Genomic DNA, 6,851 nt, shown 5'->3' with positions numbered 1-6,851 from the left:
TGCCGCCAGCATTTCTGTCCCCCTGCTAAGGAGGGGGCGGGCGTGCTTTGACAGAGGAGTTAACTGCTGGGTGTCTATGTTATGACTTCCATTTTTTTTCCTGAACAGTCTGCCCTAGCAGATCCCTAATTACGGCTGAGCCTCAGTGAATGCTCAATATATTACGAACCAGTCTTTGTAGTTCTGTTACAACTTCAGTACCCAAAGAAGAGGTAGGGTTATTCTGGTGACTTTAGTGCCTGAGGAGAGTGCCCTTTGTGGGCCAGCCATTGGATTATAGGTGCGCAGGAGCAAACGTGACCATGGAGCTTTGGTTTTCTCGTCTGTAAAGTGTAGACACTGATACCTACCTCAAAGGATCAAACCAGATGTGAAGAGACTCAGCGCCGGCCTGGTGGCACCCGGTACACAGTGCAGTTCCTGCTGGTGCTGGCGCGTCGACGGGTTGTCACTGGGCTGTGGAGTCCCTGGGGGGAACACTGGGCTTCATTGATGGAACATACTTTTTTAGTGAGGGTATTTTTTTTTTTTAACTTTTATAATCACTAGTAAGAGTTGACTGCCAACAGTAAGAGAGGCGAGCAGTAAGAAAGGAGTGAGTGCTGACTCAGCACTGGCTTGCATTTCGGGCCCTCCCTTCTTATCTGTTCTGTGCTTGTGTTTTCAGCTGTTATAGGAGAGTTTGCTAAGGGCAGCGGTTGGCAGACAACAGCCTGTGAGCTAAGAATGTGTTTTGCATTTTTAAGGGGCTGTAAATAAAATCCCCCCCTGCAGCTGAGGATTCGACAGAGACTGAATGAGGCCCATAAAACCTGAAATATTTACTATCTGGTCCTGCATAGAAGAAGTTTCTGTGAAGCCAACCTGTTCCCTAGAGATTCCACTGCATCTCTCAATCAACATAAATCAAAGTAAATTTGGTCCCTTCCACCAAACTGCTCCTCTTTCCGCCATTTCTAATTAGTGCTACTTCTATTTCCCAAATACAAAACCCAAGTTCTTTAAGACTTCCTCCTGCTCTTTCTCTCCATAGCCATTTGGAAACTGAATACTCCTTTAAAAGGTCTCAGATCAATTCTGTCTTCTCACGTTCACTGTCCCAGTCTGGTTTTAGGTGCTTATCACCTGGGGTAGCCAGCTTCCAAGACAGCCCCCGAGGAGGCTGCCCCATGTCGTGACCATCCCTGCGTGTAGTCTTCTCTACCCTGAGCAGGCTGACCTGTAGGGTCAGTGGAATACTGCGGAATATTCCACGATGGTGTGTGACTTCCCAGGTCAAGTCATAAAAGACATTGCGGCTTGCACCTTGCTCGCTCCTGCATCACTTGCTCCGGGGCAAGCCAGCTGCCATGTAGTGAGGACACTAGAGGAGCCCGACAGAGAGGCCCACACAGCAAGAGCTGAGTGAGGAGCCATTTGGGAGCAGATCCTCTAGCCCCAGTGAAGCCTTCAGCTAACAGCAACTTCAGCTAACATCTTGACTGCAACCTCGTGAGAGACCCCAGGCCAGAGCTACCCCGCTAAAGCTGCTCCTGATCTCTGACCCAGAGAAAATTGTGAGATAATAAATGTTTATTGTTCAAGTCCAGAGTTTGGGGGTAATTTGATTTGTAGCCATAGATAACTAATCCTTCACTTTATACAAAATTTGTGCAATCATCTTCTATAACTGCTCTCCCTTTCATTCCGTTCCATTTCTTGTCAAATTACTTGAAAATAATCCTGTCATAACTTTCTTTTGATTCAAAAGCTAGAGAGGTTTCTCCTTCCTTTTTGGAAAAAGTCAAAACCAAGGCCGAGCAATGGCCCAGATGATCCCAGTGCAGGTGGTCATCGCACTGCACTTGGGAAATCCTTGGTCCTCTCCCTCCTCGGAACCCACTTTAAAATCTACTTCCATAAGGCTGCCCTTGACTGACACCAGCTCACAGCTTCCTATAAATTCCTAGAGGTTTATGTTGCCTTGGACTATTTTTTTTTAACTTTTCACATATGTATTTGACCAGTTTCAAGTTCTTCAGGAGACAAGATGAGATGTTCTATTTTGCATGCACTGGGCATTCCTTAAGTGCTTGGGTGACTTGAGGACTGGGTTCAGGATCATAGCACTTAGTAGCAAAGGCAGCTGGAAATGCAGCAGGGTTATGAGCACAGCTTTGGAAGTGGAGAGACCTCAGGTTTGATCCTGGGCTAGTGGTTTGACCTTGGGCAAATGACCACCTTGCCACAGTCATGTGCCGCGTAATGACATTTCGGTCAATAAGAGACCGCATATACAACGGTGGTCCCATAAGATCAGCACCATATGGCCTAGGTGTGCATAGGCTATACCAGGTAGGTTTGTGTAAGGACACTCTATGATGATCACACAATGAGGAAATCACCTCTCAGAATGCATCCCATTGTTAAGTGATGCATGACTGGATTCCAGTTTCCTGTCTATAAAAGAAGATATGAACAGCACTTCACAGTTAGATGTTAAAGAACATAATGTGGCTGAGGGTGCTTAACATAGTATCTGATATAGAGCAAGTGCTCAATAACTGGTAGCAATTATTAGTTACTGAAAATGAGCGAAATATTTTTAAAATTGTGTATTAATAGTAATACAACACAGAATATCTAATATCATAAAGCTTACCTTCATATCTTTCCTTCCTTTGTTGGTCAAACTGTTTTAATATGACAAATTTGACATAGTTTAATATTTTTTATTTCAGCCTAGTTGGCACACAAATTTTAATCAAAATGCTATGATTACCAGTAAGAGGTAACTACCATACTGTATAAGAGTCAAGTAGTACAAACTTAATGAGTATGAACTCGTTACTGATAAATATACACTTTGCATGTACGTAGCAGCTTCAGTGACAGGTCTCCAGGGTTTTTATCCATCTGCGTATCAATCTGGTAATGGCAAAAAGCTGGGTCAGGGAGGCAGGGCTGTGCAAGGTGACTCCACTGAGGAATCCTGGAAGTGGAAGAGCGCCCAGAGAGGAACATGCGATGAGTGGCATTTACAAGAGTGGGATAGGAAACCCAGACTGGCAAGTAGGGTTTCTGGGAGCTCCAGGTCAACCTGTTAATGACGTGAGCTGCTGACACAAGCTTCTCTAGTCTAAGTCGCTATTTGAGGGCTGCAGTGATTTGTCGCCTTAGAATTGTACTCCTAACTTAAAGGAAAAACACAAGGGCTGTGCGTGGCATTTATCTGTTAAAGAGCACGGATAACACACTGCATCAATTGTTTTGAAGACATGTTTTCATTTTTGTATTTCTCACTTATTCTCATTTCCAGATTGAACCTGTTCATTCATTCACTAACATTTATTGAGCATCTGTTACATGCCAGATATTTTTTCCAGAAACTGGGGATGTGGCAGTAAAGAAATCTGACAAAGATCCCTGTCTTCATGGAACAATGTAGTAGGTTGTTAGGTGCTAAATGCAATGGAGAAAAAGAAAATGCAGAAGGGAGTAAGGAGGAGTAGGAAGTGTTACAGAGAGACACGAGAATTAAGAAGCTATTTTAAGGCAGCCACTTGGAAGGGAGAGTAGGTACACTCTGTAGAACCACATCAGGCGGAACCAGAGAGTAAACAGTGGGAGTACACTACACAAGTGCTGAACTTCCCAATAATTAGATCTGTTCAATGATGGAACTGCACAGAGAATAAGTGTCTGCCTGGTCCTGAACATGTTTAAACAGAGCCAAGAGCTTGCCATTGGCTGGAGGGTGGACTGAATGTCTTTTTGGATCACTTTCAGCTCTAAAAAAGTCAACAGTAGAGATCAGATTTGGTGAGGAGAGCTCAGGCAGTGAGGAGGTCTACAGTACTGAGGGCCAGAGACAAGCTTCTTGGCTAGAGATCCCATTACTACACATGAGAGGTGTATTATATTGGGGTCTCCCTATAGCTGTGGTAACCATTTCTTTGACCAAGCTGGATGACAAGAGTTGTCTGTACTTTTGTTTCCTTTTAATGCAATTTAAATAGTCTGTAATATGTATTTGCCCCTGTGGTTACTTGCTTCTCTTTAGGTCTCCAACAGAATACACATCACACTGGGGGAACAAAGACTTACCAAGACAGACAAGGTCTTTCCATTGTGCAGGGTTGGGAGATGAACCACCAGTCAGCGGATGTTGCTGATGCAAAACGGCTGGTGCAAAGGGGTTGGTTTGTTTTTTGTCTGTTTTTAATATATGTCAACTCATCTTTCTGTAGTTTTGCTTTTTAATTTTGGGAGACAGACTAAGGTTCTTTGTAGCAATTAGTAAAGCTGAATTTGCCTCCCCAAGTTTAAAATATATTTTGCACTTTTTCTTGCATTTATGTAACATACATGATCAGGTTTGTCATCAACACAGAAAAATACTGTTTAGAAAGTATCAGTCATTTCACATTCACTTCAGTAAAAGGCTGGCTTGGACGCACAGATTTTCCTAATTTCTCATTACAGTTGGCTCAAGTTCTCAGTTATTTCCTGGTCAGTACCTGTGGAGTACTGGTTGTTTCATCCAGTGTGTTTTCTCTCTCTCTGGTTAGAGGTGACCTCAGAGACCACTCTGTCCAACACCCTTGCTTTAAAATTGAAGAAACTGAAGCCTGGAAATTTAAGGCATTTTCCCAATGTCAGACAGCTGTTTGCTGCCAAGCTGGAGCACAATTTAGTTAGAACCATTTCAGATACTTGAAACCAGGCACTGCTGGAAGAAGCTGCTTTGCTAATTATAGACAAGTTCTTTTTCAGCTGTCAGGATGAAAGCTTTTTGGTCCCAGAAAGTCCTTTTTGCTAGTGAATACTATTTTGGGAGAGAGAGACAGCCAGTTCTTACTATGAAGGAGGGGTGTCTACCATTGGCTACACCTGAGGAATATGTTAGGCTGTCATAGAAGCCACTTGGAGGTGGGAGTGTCCAGCCGTTTATACTCACAGTGCTTAATCCAAGTTTATATTCTGTGGATCTGACTTCTGAAGCGACCTGGAGATTGTGGTAGGATGACCCGAGGAGCTTTTTATCTTGTCACATTCCTTTCCTTGGTGGGCAAGCTGAAATCTTAGGCATCCCCAAAGAAAAGAAGCCTAAGATAAAGTTTCTTCCCTTTAAAAGTAGAAGTTATTCTGTTTTCTGTTTACAGGATTAGGTTGTATACTGCAGTGGCTGCAATGTTCAGAAGATTGGCCTGTGCAGAATCTAGTGTCCCTTCTCTCTTTCCGCCACACTTTCCTACAGCTTTTACACTGTTTGCGTAGGAACTTGATGTTCAGGTTAGCTCTACAGAAATCCTCCTCTTTGGCATTTCCACTCTCCTAAACAGTGCTGGTCCTGGAGGAGTTGGGATGTGATGTTCTCTGTTGTGTCACTCTAGGGAAAGGGACTGGGAGGTAGGTAGGCCAGGAGACAGCAGATGATTCCTGCAGTCACAAGGGAACACCGAGGCAAAGAGGAATGTACAGAAGGGCAAGCTTGCTCAAGGCTGGCCCTCCTTGCTGGCCACGCCCGAGGGGACGGAGTTTCCCTTTCTCTTCAGTTCGCAGACATAAGATTCACGAGAGCAGCTCGCAAGAGCATTCCTAGCACAAGGCGCCCAGTGTCTGGCCCTCTAGGTGGCAAAAGAAATCTGAATGCTAAGTTATGTCAGACTTAGCATAGGTTCAAACATCCAGATGATTCTTCAGCTCTTAAGCCCCAGGGACGTAAAGGTACTTCTTAATGCCCCATTTTTCAAGAGCCCGCTTTTCAAGAGCTGTGTCATGTCAGTTCTGAAGCCCTTGTACTTCCACTGCTTTAGTGGCTCAGATTTCAGTGGCCACCAGCATCAAAATCTAACAGCAGAGACAGAGCTGCAGAATTTTTTGCACAGTAAGAATACTACTAAATACAGAAATTATACATCATATACATTTTAATGGAATGAGCCAGAATAATAGTGCAAATTTAACCTGCCAGGAAATTCCCCCTGAACGTTGAATTAGGGTGGGCAGAAGTAAGTGCTTAGCTCTTAAACTTCTTTGAGTGGGCAAAGGGAGATGTTTCTAGACTTAGGCCTTTGGCTGACAAGAGGGAAGGAGGAGCATCATAGTGAACATCTCTGTGTGTGTATGTGTGTGTGTGAGCGTGTGTATGTGTGCCTGCACATTCTGCAGAGATAGCAGAACTGGAGTCTTTAAACACATAATATGTGCAATCAAGCCCTTTCCTAAAAGTAGGTCTCTTTTTGAAATTCTAGAGATGATTTACAGCTAACTATACATCTTTTCCTTCACTGGAGCTGGCAAGGAAAGATATAGTTAAATAAGAGTTACCCAAAGCTTTCCCTTTATGGTACCTGAATTTTCTATCTCTCTGGAATCCAGGATGCACGAGGCAAGGACTCTGACTTAGACTAAGCAAGTCAGTGAACACGTGGATTATGAGCTAGACACACACACACATGTCTAGTTATACACATCTCACAGACAAACTTCAGAGGAAGCTCCTAAAATATGTCTGGCAGATAAGGGAATAGCTTGTGTCAATGAAATATTATCAAACTCAGTATCATGTAATATTTAAGATATGTAAATATCTTAAATGATGCTCTCTATTTAGTTAACATATAAACATAAGAACTTTCCCAAGTTCATTCTGGGTTTAATCTTCCTAATTTTTTCTCAAGCAATTTAAATACAACAAGAAATTTTCTTACCATGGGGCATTTTAGGAATGAGGCATTCTATTTAGAAAAAATATATAAAAGCTTTATCTTTCTATATACAATTTTTCTCCATATATGTGACTTCTTATATAATAAAATGTTATTTACTATTAATAGAATCTTAATTTTCTACCCTGTTGAGGTAAA

This window comes from Equus przewalskii, chromosome 7 (assembly GCF_037783145.1).
Source record: "Equus przewalskii isolate Varuska chromosome 7, EquPr2, whole genome shotgun sequence".
NCBI lineage: Eukaryota > Metazoa > Chordata > Mammalia > Perissodactyla > Equidae > Equus > Equus przewalskii.
This window is presented reverse-complemented; position numbering follows the sequence as displayed.